General features: G+C 43.0%; 1 long non-coding RNA gene across 1 annotated transcript in view; it reads right to left on the minus strand.

The window, feature by feature from the left end:
• Positions 1 to 780: 780 nt before the first annotated feature.
• LOC112609671 overlaps positions 781 to 15,493 on the minus strand; it is a 15,603-nt gene continuing 890 nt past the window's right edge. Inside the window, exons 2-3 of the long non-coding RNA XR_003116228.1 lie at positions 2,093 to 2,192; positions 781 to 1,603 (exon numbers count right to left, since the gene is read on the minus strand). This is a non-coding gene — a long non-coding RNA (uncharacterized LOC112609671). The remainder of the gene's footprint in view (positions 1,604 to 2,092; positions 2,193 to 15,493) is intronic.

Raw genomic sequence — 15,493 nt, forward strand, 5'->3', positions numbered from 1 at the left:
TTCAGGAAGGCCTCCAGTCTGGTGGAGCTGAAAGCCATATAAGGGGGAATATCATGGTTATACAATCAAGACAGAGTGATGCTCGGGATTCTCTGGGAAGCAGGATCACTCCCCTGCTTTCAAGTTGCTGTTGATCTGAGTGTTTATGTTCTCCCCAAATCCATATGTTGAAATCCTGACCCCCAAGGTGATGGCATTAAGAGGTGGGGCCTTTGGGAGGTGATTGTGTCCTGAGGGCAGAGCCCTTGTGAATAGGATTAGTCCCATATAAAAGAAATCCAGAAATAGTACTCACTCCTTCCATTCTTGTGAGTTTACAGTGAGAAGACACCCATCAATGAGAAAGCCATTACCAGACACCAAATCTGCAGGCACCTTAATCTTGTACTTCCCAACCTCCAGAACTGTGAGGAAAAAAAAAAAAAAAGTTTGTTGTTTATAAGCCACCCCATTTATGGTATTTTGTTATAGTAGCCCAAACTGACTAAGATACCAGTGAGTAGGTAATAGAAACTCTATGTGTCCCAGTTTCTTCACCTGTAAAACATACAACATAATAACACAACTGATAAGGTTATTATTATGAGTACTAAATGAATTATCCAAATAAAGTACCCAGAGCATGTCATGTAGTAAGTGATAAATGTGTTAGTTTTTAATATTGTTATCACTGTTTTTCTTAAGTATTATTATTATTATTGCAGTACAAAAAGGGATCTTACTCAACCTAGGGGTTACTGGAGAAGGTGATGGCAAGGTCAAGTTTTGAAGAGCAGAGAAAGTGGATTTAGCCTTGATCGAGAGAGGAAATGTTTCATTATTATTTTGTGTTGCACAGTGACAACTGGTTGGACATTTAACCTCCATGATCTCATATACAAATGACAATGCTTAGAGAGGTCACACAACTTGTCCAAGGTTACACAACTAATTAAGTGTTTGTGTTAAGACTTGAATGTATAGTATTTTTATTTCCTCTATTTTATGGATAACAGTGAAGTGCAGAGAGGCATTGGGGGTCAAAATGTAAACCCATGTTTCTCAAAGTCCTGAATCCATGTTCTTCCCACTACTCTAAGTTTCCCACCTAGGGGAATATATTCATCTTGTCTCTTTCAGATGTTGCAACAAGACGTTAGGCTTCTTTATGATTTGGTTTTCTTATTTCTAAATCAGGCCTCTCTACACCTCTCCTCTCTGCAGACTGCCCCTGTTTCAGCCTCCAGGAGAGTCTGTGACAATGAGTGGGCTCCCTCTGCAAGGTGCTTGGATTCCTCTGAAGAAAGAAAGCAAGGAAACATGAAGTATGGTGATGGTGGCATTTTCAAGGGCGGGTGATGAATGGAAACTTCCTGACATTTCAAGTGACAACATCTGAAAGGAAGTGGAATTTTCCTGAAGCACAGGCAGGAGGTCTCTGTCACAAGCTATTGATTTGGTGTGCACATCTTGCATTTAATCTGGTGATTAATTTGGAGGGAGGCTGCATGCATGCTGGGCTTTCATTTAGTGAGTTTAAAAGCCCACGACTTCTGATTTATTTTGCTTCATTCATGAGGAGCTGTTTTATTGCGAAGGGTTGAATGACAGGTTTCCTGGCAGGCTGTAAAGACAGGTAAAATTTAAATAAGGAACATAAAATCTTTCAAGGCACTCTATTTATCTTTTGTAATTTATTAATCACACCTATTGAAGGCTGGTTGACCCTCTGGGAACAGTTCAGCAAAGAAAAATTATTGAGCATGTTAAATTAAGCTTGCCAATCCCTTGCTTTTCTTTTTCTTCATTTAGAGATGAGAAAACTAAGGACCTAAAATAAGAAATCACTTGCTAAGTCATACCATGAGTTGGAACTGAAATTAACTCCTAGCTCCGCCCTGTGGCTTCAAGACCACCAAAACACAAGAAGTATGTGTAGAGCTCTAAAAAGGTTCCTAAAATATTCAAAGTATTTTAATAATAAATTGAAAATTAACATAAGCACTCTCTAACTTACATCTCATCAATGGCTCCCCACTGCCTTAAGAACAATCTTTAAAAGCCAGCCTCCACTTACCTGGCAAGCTCCATGTCTTGTCCCCCTTGAACTCACCTCCATCCATATGAAGCATCTTTACCTTTTCCCAAGTAGAATATGGTCCTTCTTATTGCTGGGCTGATGCAAATGCTGTCCATTTGCCTGGATGTTTTTCCTGGAAAGAAGAAAAGAAAGGGAGGAAGGGAGGAGGAAAGGAAGGACCGAAAACATGAGTTTACAGCTCATTTTATTATCAGGCATTGCCTCTTTGGGTTAGTGCTCATTCCAGTAATTCAAACTACCTCTGACCTACAAGAATTTTAATTTCTCTGCAGTGACTTTATCATTTACCTGAGGTTCTCTCATTGTAATCTTTGGGTATGACATGGCTCCACTTATTTCAAGAAGTTACCATATTTCTCTTGGCAAAAGCTCCCCAACTCCTAACAACCCAAGAAACTCTCTCTCTTTGATGCCTTAGTAGGTGGAAAAATCTCCCCTATCTATAGCACATGGATTCCAAGAAATCAAACTGAAACTATATTGAGAGGTTCCGAAGGGGGAAAATGTAGGTGGGCCTCATTGTCTTGAAAGATGGCGCAAACTCAAACAGCAGGCATTTCCGAAAGGGGCTGGGGACACATGCAGAACATGATATAAAAATGTCAGATTATGACGAGTTGATGGGTGCTGACGAGTTGATGCGTGCAGCACACCAACATGGCACAAATATACATATGTAACAAACCTGCATGTTATGCACATGTACTCTAGAACTTGAAGTATAATAATAATAAATATATATATAAATAAAAAAATAAAAAAATTTTTTTTAAATGTCAGATTATTAAAGAGTAGCTAGAGATAACAGGGTCAGGGTTAAGGATGAACATGGAAAACATGTCTTAGACTGTGTGTTGGCATCATGGAAAAGATAGAATTCTAAGATAAAGAGTGGAGGAATGGGATATTGGAAGAATTAAAGAACAGGGCACTTTGTTCATTTAATAGCACATTTTATTAAGCACCTACTTTGTAAGAAGGCCTGCTCTGTGAGCTCAATATACAGGAGGAAAGAAAATGTGATCAAAAGACAGCTTTTGATGGAATTCAGCCTCGTGGAAATCTGGACTTCAACTTCAGTTCTGTCACTCATTACCTTTTTGACCTCACATGGTTTGTTCCGGTTTCCTCGTTTGTAAAATATGTGTATTCTTTTCTGTGTCTTGATGGTCTGCTATGTTGTTGTGTCAGAAGCTGTGCTGAACCCTGGACACACAGCAGTAAACTAGACAGACACAGTCCCTGCCCACCCCTACCCTCACCCGCCAGAAGCTTACTGAGTAAAGGGAAGGACTGACACGTTACCAGAATAAAGCATTTGCTGTGGGAGGCTCTAGCAGGGCTGAGATGGCATTTCACACACATGGCCTCTTAGGATTCAACTAGATAAATGATTTTAATGGGTCACCATGCTTTCGACAAGAGCACAGGCTCTGGAACCAGACAGCGTGAGCTCAAATTCCAACTTTGTTGGTAAATCTCAACTATTTACTAACTATATCATGTAACGAAGTGTCTAAGCCTCTCTTAGCCTCTCTTTTTTCTAACCAGTAATAAGGGGATAATAAGAGTAATTAACTCATGTAGTTGTTAAAAGGATTAAATAAGTTAATATATGTAAAAAGTTTAAAATAGTATCTGGCACAAAAGTACACAATTACTAATTCTTATTAATTTTATCACTATCATTGGCACAGACCCTGGCTCATGGTGGGTGCTCACAATTGCTAGTTCCTGTCCTCTGCTACATGGGTCTTCTTAAAATCCCACAGGCCTAGCAGAGCAGTGGCCCATGTTTCATATTTCATCATATGTCAAAGGCCCACATTGGTAACTACAGAAAGGATTGTTCTCAGTATCATTTACAATTTATTCCAGTCTGAGCAAGTTGCCTTTTGAGTCTTTGAAGAGCACTGGGGTCTTCCCTGCAGGGTGGACTAGAGACTAAAGTAAGATTGTCAGAGAATTAGAGCCACAGGAACAAGAGAACCTGGAAAAAAACTTGGGTCCCAGATGGATGACAGCTGGCTGTCTTCAAGGAGCCCCTTGGAGGAAAAGGCCACATTTTGTCATTCCACCACAAGCATGGTATTTGGGGTCTTATACACTTGGGATCTTGACTCTGCACTTACAAGCCAGTAGTCTTCTAGGTCATTCGAGGGATGGGAAGGATCCTGTCTACATCATATGATTGCTAGGAAGGTTATATGGAAGGATCAGTTTTTAAATGCCTGGAAGTTAATAGAAGCATTGTCCAGGCTTGTCATCAAATAATTATGCTGACATTATCCTTAGCACTGAGTGGTACTTATGGTACTGATGGTCAAACAACCTTCCTCTTCCAGTGCTAGTAAGAGCGGTCTATACCCCATAGAAAATAAGGTCTCAGAATTAGTGACCCAAGCTCCATGAATACAGGAACTGGTGAGTCTTGTTTCTTGTGGTATACCCCAGATGATCCCCAGCATTCAGCAGTAATGCAATAAATGCTTTCTGAACGGATAAATTGTAAGAGGGACAGGCATAAAAATGCAGCATGTTTGGAAAGAGGCCAGCATGGTAATGGGACTCAAAACCACATTGCATAAGGCACATTGGTGGAAGTCGAGCTGCACATAGTGATGGAAGACTGGGGCATTGAGGTCTTCTGAAAGGTGGTTGAATCAGTTAGGGCTTAACCAGCAAAGCAGAACCACAGGAGGAATGGTTGGTTGATTGATTGATTGATAGGTGAATGAAAGGATGTATGATAGATAAATACATCGATAGATTGATAATTAAATTAAATCACTTATCGTTATTATTGTTTCAAATATTATTAATTATCCTGTGCAATTGGGGAAGCCGGCTAAGCCACGGGGAAGGCAATCAGGAAGGGAAGACCCACAGGGAAGAGAGAACAATTGCAAGCCCAGCTGCACCTGATACACTCAAAATCAACTGAATAGGAACTTTCATTACATCTGCAAATCCCCTTCACTGCAGCACCTAGATTAGTGTGTGATTGAATCCCTGGGGGATGGTGTGCATATGCTATAAAGTGGCCTCTACCTCCCATCCAACCTGCAACTCTCATGGAAGAATATCTCTTATGGCCCACCCTAACAAGAAACAGACCAAAGAGGGAATTCTGGGGTGGGTGGCTCGGCCTAGCCAAGTTTATGTTTTTCCTCTATGTCCCAAAACATTGATGTTTTTCCTCTATTTCCCAAAGCTCTCACAGTAATCATAAGGAAAAGGGAGCAAATTCCTATTCCTCAAAGACAGAACCAGGCTTAATGGGTGGGAACTTTGAGGAAAAGATATAGACCCAGTTGAAGAAAGAACTTCATAATGATGAGAACAGGTGGCTAGAAGAGCTGTGTGAGCAGAACTGAATCCTTGATATTGGCAGAATGGTTGGGAAGGTAACCTGTAAAGACTCCTCCCATTCCCAAGACTCTGAGCCCACAGATCAGAGACATAGCCTCTAGGGCTGATAATACTATTCACAGGCAGGCTCAGTCACCATTGTATGACCCTCTGTGTGCCAGGCACGGTGCTTGGCACCATAAGATCTTAGGCAGGAAGACCAGATGATGCCTGAATCACTTGTTTCAACATCTAATAAATCTTTTCCTAGGGATTGAAAAGGTGCTGCCCACACTCTTAAAACTACGTCTCAGCAAAGGCACGACAGTTAAAATCATCTATGCCAATTTGAGGCAGCACCAAATTGGTGGGTCACGTGGCCTAGGGAAAGAGCTTAGCCTGCACCTCTTGGGAAAACACACAGACAGCTTGATTGCACGTGTCAGTCTGCGGCGAAGCAAGACTTCTAAATTCTGTGTGAGGATATTGATTCTCTCCAAATTTCAAAAACAGTGTCTACGCCCCTTTCACCCCTCAATACCTTTGCACCTGCTGTCATTTCCTCTTCCTAAACTGTTCTTCTAGCCTGTTCTAGGTATCCAGTGCTGTGTAATAAGGCACCCCAAAATGTAGTGGTTTAAAACAAACAAAAAAATAAAACCATGTATTTTGTTCAAAAATCCGTGGTTCAGGCAGGCTGAGAGGGAACAGCTGACCCTGTGTCAGCCGGGGTGGCTCAAAGGTTGGGGGTTGGAATTATCCGCCATCTCTGTCTATTGCTTTGATTTCTCCATGTGACAGTTACAGTGTCACTGGACTCCTCACATGTTGGTTCAGGGTTCCAGAGGGGTATATCCTGAGAGAGAAAGAGCTGGCAGAAGCCTTATGGCCTTTTGGTGACCCAGCCTCAGAAGTGTCATGCATCATTTCTGCTACACTGTCTGGGTGCAAGGAGTCACACACCCCCACCCAGATTCAGGATAAGGGAACACAGACCCCCACTTCTCTGTGGGAAGCATGCCAATCCCACTGTAAGAGCATGTGGGATGGGAGATATATCTTGGTGAGTCCATCTTTGGAAAGTACAATCTGCACTTACTCTTTTTCTACCTGAAAAACACTTCTCACGTTTCAAGACCTAACTCAAATATCCCTTATTTTAAAAAAAGCCTCCCCAGCTCTCCCAGAGCAAGATACCTCCTCCCTACAGCCCTGTCAGCACTTTGTATGTCTGCTTTCAAAGTACTTTGTAGCCTAAAATGGCATTCTTTGTCACTTTCTGGAGACTCTGAGCCATGAGCTCTTCAAGGTGTGTGGTGGTATTTCTATATCCCAAGCTTTCAGCATCGGGATAATGCTCACTTAGGAAATCGACGTTACTGCAGGCTGAGGTTTCTTGTACACCCTGGACTATCTACATCAGAACACCTGAGGGCTTGCTCAAAATGCAGACTCCCAGGCCCACGTCAAACCTCCTGGATCAACTCTCGGGGACAGGGCCTGAGGAGCTGCATATGAACAAACTCCCCAGATGATTACAATGAATATTAACCTTTGCAAGCTATTGTATCCCCAGTACCTAGTACAGTGCCTGGCACATAGCTGGTACTCTTAAATACCTAATGAATGAATGAATGAGCGAGTGAGTGTGTGAATGAATAAATATTTTTAGAGTGGATCAGGCACATAAGAGTCAGTTTTCTCTTTTGGCTAATGTGATGTCCAGTTCTGGCTCCAGAGTCAGAGAAGCAGACATCCCTCTAGGTCAGACCCAGGTGAGAGTCAATGCCCTATGTCTCCCTTAAATGGGTCAGTACCCTGGAGGAAGTGGCAGAGGCCATAGAAGGGAGAGAATCCTGGTGGTTGCAAAGTTGGTACATTATCTCACCCACTACCAGCAGGCTCCTTCACCATCCCCACCTCCTCCTTGGCTTCCCCCACCCCCATGCATCCTGTCACATCCCAGATCAGAACCATTCTGGAAGCAGTATTTGCTAGTTTGACATTTCAAAATAGCATCAAGGAAGCTAAAGATAGCTAGGTTACAAGGGAGGTTAAACATCTTGCCAAATGACACTGAGCAAATTAGGTCTTCTCCATGTTGATCCAAAGAGTACACTGATGTTTTTCCTCTATTTGGAGGAGTAGAAGCATTGGATGAGAAGGGGAAAGGGATTGAACCAAGAGCCAAAGCGCAGAACCTCAGTCTTAATTCAGTGGACAGTAAAGGAGTGCATGTATTTCAAAGTCTCAGTTAACAGACTCTGCCCTCTCTGGCTGTCTGAGACAGAAAGCCTGACATAGTAAAACCCTGCTCTCCGGACTATCTATACAGCCCCCGGGTTCTCTCGTGCATCTGGCTTCTGCTCAAACACAGCCAGGAATTATTTGAGTTGAGGAAGCAGTTTGTGCATCTGAGACAGTTAAGAAAAAAAGTCACTACCCTTTTACTTCCTTTTCTTTTCTTCCTGTCTCACCACATTTCAACTAAATTTTCCAAAGCCACAAACATATGACTGTGGATGTGCAGAGTTGGAGGCTAGAGCCTGGGGTCTCTGGAGAGACACGGTGTTCCCCAGAGATCAAGCATTTACGAAGACGTCTGCTTGTACAAATAATAACACCTACCATTTAGGAACTGTTCACCATTGGCCAAGCACTCTGCTAAGCCTTTCACATACTTTACTGCATTTATTATCAAAATAATCCTACGAATTAGGTAGCATTAAACTCCCATTACAGAGGAGGGATTGAGGGTCAGGGAGGTTAAGCAACTTGCTTTGGGTACCACGGCTAGTAAACTGCAGAACTGAGATTCAGCTCAGCGTGTTTGACTCCAAAGCCTGCTTTCTTCCCAACCATGTTAGATCATCTTCCTTTAAAAAGATAGACAAGGGGGCAGGCGTGGTGGCTCACACCTGTAATCCCAGCACTTTGGGAGGCCAAGGCAGGTGAATGACTTGAGGTCTGGAGTTCAAGATCAGCCTGGCCAACATGGTGAAACACTGTCTCTACTAAAAATACAAAAGCTACCCAGGCATGGTGGTGTGCACCTATAGTCCCAGCTACTCGGGAGGCTGAGGCAGGAGAATCACTTGAACCTGGGAGGCGGAGGTTGCAGTGAGCCGAGATCATGCCACTGCACTCCAGCCTGGGCGACAGAGCGAGACTCTGCCAAAGAAAAAAAAAGAGAGAGAGAGAGAAGAAAAAAGTAGACAAGGGATATCCCCACTGCATGCTGTGAATTAAATCCATTCCAGGAATCACACTGGCCTCAGAGAGGGGAAGAGACGCCCCTTCACATAGACAGGCAACCTCAGGTAGAGCAGAAGGGAGGGAAACTCACTCTTGGTGACTCAGCAGCCCAGCCCATTGCCTGGCCTTTTCCCCATATCACTGATATCTACTGAAAGGGTGATCCCTGCTTGTGTCCTGAAGCCCCAGGGGTAAGTGGCAACCTGAGTCACAAGGGACAGATAGAATGTCAGGGTTGAAGTGACTCTCTGCCTCACCCACTCTGAATGTGACTGCCCCTGCCTATGCAGCGGTGGTGCTGTCACAGCCAGAACATGTTGGCAGAGAGGTGGGCAGGGTGCCTGAGGGGGCAGGGTGCCGGTCATCTGGCTAAAAACAGGGGCTGGGGGTAGGGAAGGCCACTCAGTTATGCCTGGCTTTGGTTCCAAGCTCTATAATATGATTCAGGTGCCTCCCATGGCCCCCTGCCTTCCCAGCAAATTCACTTAAGAGCAGAGGGAGGAGGCACTAATGGTTTCCACATTTGGGGCCCTCTGCAGTGAGGCCTTTCAAGCTCTGGGGCAAAGAAATCTAACCTTACCTCTGAGTAGATCCCTGCTCTGTGGAGTGCAAACGTGTTCATGGAGTACCTCTTATAGGTGAAGGTCCTAGGCCTTGTGGGCAAGACCCTGAGAATATGGCAAACCAGCAAACAGAGACACAGCCTGCCCAGAGCTTACAGCCGGTGGCAGAGACAGAAAACTTCCCAGAAATTTACAACACAGGCTGAAGAGGACTGTGGGTGCAGTAGCAACAGAGGAAGACACCTCATCAAGAATTAGGGGTTTGCCCAGCATGGTGGCTCATGCCTATAATGTGTAATCCCAGCACTTTGAGAAGTCAAAGTGGGCAGATCATTTGAGGTCAGGAGTTCAAGACCAGCCTGGCCAACATGGTGAAACCCCATCTCTACTAAAAGTACAAAAATTAGCTGGATGTGGTGGTGTATGCCTTAATCCCAGCTACTCGGGGAGCTGAGGAAGAAGAATTGCTTGAACTTGGGAGGCAGAGGTTGTAGTGAGCTGAGATCATGCCACTGCACTTTAGCCTGGGCAACAGAGGGAGACTCCCTCTCAAAAAAAAAAAAAAAAAAGCAGGAGGGCTCAAGGGAAGCATCTCTGTGTTAGTGACTGAGCCCTGAAGACTGAAAGAGAGTTACAGGAGTTATGGCGTGGAGGGCTTTGGAGATGCAGGGAACAGGGACAACAGCACATGGAAAGAGCCAGGGAAGGTGGGTGGGTGAGGATGAGGTGGCCAGACCACAGAGTACAAGGACACAATGTGTGAAGAGGTGAAAGAAGAGCCAAGCAGTCGGCATAATCTTCAGGTCTTGAAATCCATCAAGTATGGCAATGGAAGAATCATAAGCAGGCACAAGACAAGAGGTCCATTTGGAAATACCAATCTGGCTTCTGCTGACAGCTGGAACACCATGAGATACATGCAGGGAGAGCAGTTAGGAGGCTGAAGCAGTGATTCGGTGCAATAATAGTGGTGTTCTGGAGGAGGGTGGCGGCCGTGGAGATAGACAGGAGCATGAGGGTAAAGGGTGTGACGAGGCCAAATCAACACACTATATGGTCCTTGCTTTCAAATAGAGAATAATTTTAGTTGAAAAAAATATTTTCTCTCTTAATTCATCCCAGTCTTCTGTGACTAGAAGGACGCTTAGAGGTCACTTAGTTCAATTTCCCCCTTGTAAGAAGTCCAGGGATTTTGAATTCCTTCATGCACAATGGGAGTGGGTGAATATTAGGCAGCAAGGGGAATACTCTGGGTGGGCAGCTGAATTGGGCACAAGCTTTCTTGAAGTTCCAGAACTTTACAGACATAGAAGTGTGTATTCCGCTGGCCAGGCCCATGGCTCCAAAGGGATGGTTTTGAGGTGACACTTCCTCTGTTGGCTGTGATGGAGCACTCTCCTGCCCTCCCCGGGCAGAACCCCCAGCAGAGGGGGTGCCACAGAGGCTGGCATGAGGCTGAGGGCTCCTTTCTGCCAACAGACCCAGCCACAAGTGCTTGCTGAGTGACTGCCCTGTACCCAGCCTTGTTCCTGGAAACTGCTGTGATAACACTCTCTGGGTGAGAACCAAGTTTCACTAACCTTTTACATAGGCTGAATCTGCAGGAAAAGGTCATTCTCTTTGGAGGTTGTTGAAAATTTAATGACAGCAATTCCTTAGGCTTGTAAAACCCCTTTAATGTTCTCAAAGCACAGACAACAGCATCTTCTCTTACACTGAGTGGTGTTTTACAGTGTAAAGCACTTACACAGTGACATACTTGATCCACAGGAAGCCCTGGGAGGGACGCAGAGATCATGGGCCCTAGAGCCCAAGTGACCTCAGTTCAAATCTTTTTTACTCTATGCCTCGAGGCTGTGGGGGTGTGGGCCTTGCTTTACCTCTTTGAGTGTCTTCCTCTGTAAGATAGAGATAATATACAGTCATGTGACAGTTAACAAGGATTCATTCTGAGAAATGTGTCCTTGGGTGACTTTGTCGTTGTGGGAGCATCATAGTATGTACTTACACAAACCTAGATGGTGTAGCCTACTACACACCTAGGCTACAAATCTGTACAGCATGTTACATTACTGAATATTATAGGGAATTATAATACAATAATATTCATGCATCTATAAATTAACAGAAAAGGTATTGTAATCTTATAATCATAAAAATATGATATTATAGTTGTATGGGGCCACCATCATATACGCAGTCAGCCATTAACCAAAACAGTACATGGCATACGACCGTACCTATTTTGAAACGTTGCTATAAGCATTAAATCAAATGACGCTGCCTAGCCCAGTACTCAATAAAGGCTAGCTTCCTCCACCTTGTTTCTCACCCATTCCCATATTCCAAACAAGGACATACCTAAGGTTGCCACACTAGAAGTGGTACCTGGCACATAGTGGGTCTGAAATAAATGTTAGTTTCCATTTCTCTCCCTTTAAAGCCCTAAACTAAAGCTATTTCTTCCCCGGGTTTTTCCTCACCCAACCCCTGGTATTTCCTGGAAAACCCCTTTAACAATATCACAGAGTCATGGAGCCTCTCCTTTGAGAAACACCCATATATATAAAGAGGCACCACACATACCCTCTCACCCACACAATTTTGCTTATGATTTTAAGAAGTTCAGATTCCCTAAAGCTTAATTTAGAAGTCTGTGATAGCACCCATATGACACAAACTATCTTCTGCCACAAAGTATAGTTCTTCAGTTATCTGGTTTCCCTTCGTAGATTAAAAATTACAAGGAGTTGGAGACCAACTTTTCTTCTTGCCCACGTCTGTGCTCTATATGGTGACTGGAGAGTGACAGATACACGGTGAATGTTAATTTAATGACTGGGTGGACAAATGGATGGATGAATGGAAAGGTGGGTGGGGAGATGGATGGGTGAGTAGGTAGTTGAAGGGATGGTAGTAGATGGGGGGTAATTTGGGTGGAGGAATGGATGGGTGTATGGATAAGGTAGGTGGATAAGATGGTCAAGGGGTTGCCAAGCTCAGAGAAAGGCCCAGGCAAGCAGTGAGAAGTTAAATTAGCGGTCATGGGGGATCTTAAAACCCCTGGCAGAAGACGTCTGACATAATCAGTAGAAAGTATGGGATCTGGAGGGATCAAAGCAGAGAATGAGTGGAGAAAACAGTGTCTTAGCAGGTTGGGGCTGAAGCGGGGCTCTCAGCTGGGTGGAACAGGAAGAATCTGAGTCAGAAAGCCAAATAGGAAACAGGGCAGGAGATGGGGGAACTCCTGGCCAAGAAAGCAGTGCTGATGCTGAATGGAAAGCAGAAGCTGCAAGACCTGTTTCTAAGGAAAAGTGGAGAGCAGACAGGATCCAGGGGGTAGGGGAGAGGACTGAATAGAGACACAGGAATTCATGGCATGTGGGATTCTCTGAGTCATAAGTACAACAATCATTTGTTGAGTTCTTCCTGTGTGTCAGGGATTGTTTTAGGCACTGAGGATAAGTCCTTGGTGTCAAATAAGAAAGACAGAACATTAATAAAAGTTGAGATTTATGGAGCATCTGCTATGCACCAGACACTAAGGTAATGTGTCTCTTCTCAGCAACAATTGTATGAAGGAGGTGTCATTATCATCATTGCTTAAGAGGTGAGGACACTGAGGCACAGAGATAGTAAGTCACTTCCCCAACACAACTAGTTAAGTATTAGAGCCAGGATTTGAACCCAGTTTCCAGGACCTATGTGCTTCTTTGCTGTGCTATGCTGCTGCCATCAAATGAATGATTAAACAAGAGTTATACTGCAGGGTGATGAAAGATATGATGGCAGTCTTTACTGGTTGCTGTGGGACACAGAGCGGAGGTAGTAATTGACTTTGGTTGGATGAGTCTAAATGGGTTTTAGAGAGAAGATTCTTTGAAGCTGGATTTTGGAAAATGAGTTTCTTAGGCATCCCGTAAATAAGGAGTGAGGTTTAAAGATGAGGAAATGAGGAGAAGGGCATTCCAAGCAGAGGAACCAGCCTGTGCAAAGTGCACAAGCATCGAAGCATGAAACAGCAGGGACGTAGACAGGAAACCATTAGTAGTTCTATGAGGCTGCTTTGCAAGGCTAAGAGCTGCCAGGAGGAAAGACATGCTGCCTGCTGGGAATAATGCTTAGGAATGTTCCCCTCAGCCTTTATAGAAATGTATGGTGTTCAAGAGGATTTTTATCTCTTTTATCATCCTGAATAACCCCAACAAGTAGGAAAGTCAGGTATTAAGACTATTCCTATTTTGGGACTAAGAAAACAGCTTGGAGAAGTTAAATGACTGGTCTAAGATTACACCTTCAGTATGTAGCAGAGGCCAAACTAGATCCTCTGACTCCTAACTTTAATCATCTGGGCACACTGCACACAAAACATTTTGATGAGCACTGCTGGTACAAAGAAAAATAAGATTGAGTTCTCAGTTTTCTGCTACAAAGGCAATGATGAGGCAGCTCAGATCTGCAAAGGACTGGATATGAAGCCTTGACAGAACAATAACTACCAAGATTTATCAACATGGGCACAGCACTTCACAGCTTGCAAAGCACATTTATATACAGAATGTTAGTTGACAATTATGAAGACACTGTGGCAGATTGTACAAATAATGTTCTTGTTCCCATTTTTCAGATGAACTAGATATATTAATTGATTTGTTTGAGTCACACAGCCTGTAGGTGATAGATTTAAAACTCAAATTCAAGTCTTTTTAATGCCAAATGTATAATACCCATGGGGGCTATTCATATAATGGCCAATATTTATTGTGTGATTACTATGTGCTAGTTGCTATGTTAAATGCTTACATGCAACATTCCATTTCCCTTCTACAAATATGCCATGAGGTAGATACCTGTTTTACAATAAAGAAAACTGAAACTCAAAACAGTTAAGGTTCCATAGCTAGGATGACCAGCCAACCACCACTCAAAGCCCCCTGCTTCTAGCACTATGCAATGTTGTCCCTATTGTCTTTAGACCCTAGTCTAGTCCACCTGAACTAAGGAAAAAAATACTTTGAGCTTTTCACAAAACTTGTGTAAAAGCAGGTACATTTAAGGATACAAAGTTTAACTATTTTATTCACAACTCTGTATTCCCTTGGGGAATGGTCCCCTGGAAAAGGCCAGGCCTTCCATGTTACCTGTGAGGAGGGCCCAGAGAGGTCATGGGACCTAATCAATAACACACATCAGCACCAAATTCCTAGTTCAGTGCTCAAAAGTTTAAACCCCAAAAGCCATTCAACTCCTCCTCCCTCCCCTCTGTCTTCTTTATGACCTGGCCTTGTAGAGTAATGGAAACCAGCACGGAAGGCAGTCAAGCTGGGATCTGACTCCTGGACATAGAATTTGCCAGTTGTAAGTGCTTGGACAAGTTTCTTTGTGTCTCAGCCTCAGTTTTTGTAGCTATAAAACTGTTATATAACATTGTTATATACTATTACTCAACTTGAGAGGGGTATCGAAAGGGTTAAATAAGGTCATGTCCATCATTCTATGTCATTGCTTTGTTTTAATTTCTTCCTAGCATTGAACATTACTTATGATTATTTTATTTGTTCATGAGTTTATTGACTTTCTTCCTTTGTCTTTCCATAGCTGTTCTCCAAATGTCTAGAATTGCACTGATTAGCACAGTGGCCACTAGCCAATGTGGCTATTAAGCATTTGAGATGTTCCTAGCAGGAACTGAGATGAGCTGGAAGTGTAACATACACACAACATTTCAAAGACACAGCATAAAAAAAAGTAAATGTAAAATATTTTATCGATAATTTTTATATTGATCACATATTGAAATAATATTTAGGGCATATTGGGTTAAATTATTAAAATTACTTTTACGTATGTCTTTTTACTTTCTTTAATGTGGCTGTTAGAAAATTTAAAATGTCGTATGTAGTTAATACTATTTCTATGGAGCAGTGCTCGTCAAGAATAATGCTGGCACATACTAGGTGCTCAATAAATAGTTGAATGACTGAATATTTTTCCTTGAATGAGTGAGTGGCACAAAAGTGAAAGTATATAAATAATAGTTTCTCTCAAGTAGGTGACCTCCATAGGATAAAGCTGTCTGCTTTAGAGTAATAAACTCATTCTGGTCGAGGTGTTAATAACTGATAACAGCTTAAATTGTTGGCATGAGTCAAGGTAAGATGTACATTTTAATTGCAACTTTCTAGAAGTCAGATAAAAGTAGGCTTTTTTTTTTTTTTTTTTTTTTTTTTTTACAGAGTTTTCC

This window comes from Theropithecus gelada, chromosome 1 (assembly GCF_003255815.1).
Source record: "Theropithecus gelada isolate Dixy chromosome 1, Tgel_1.0, whole genome shotgun sequence".
Taxonomy (NCBI): Eukaryota; Metazoa; Chordata; class Mammalia; order Primates; family Cercopithecidae; genus Theropithecus; species Theropithecus gelada.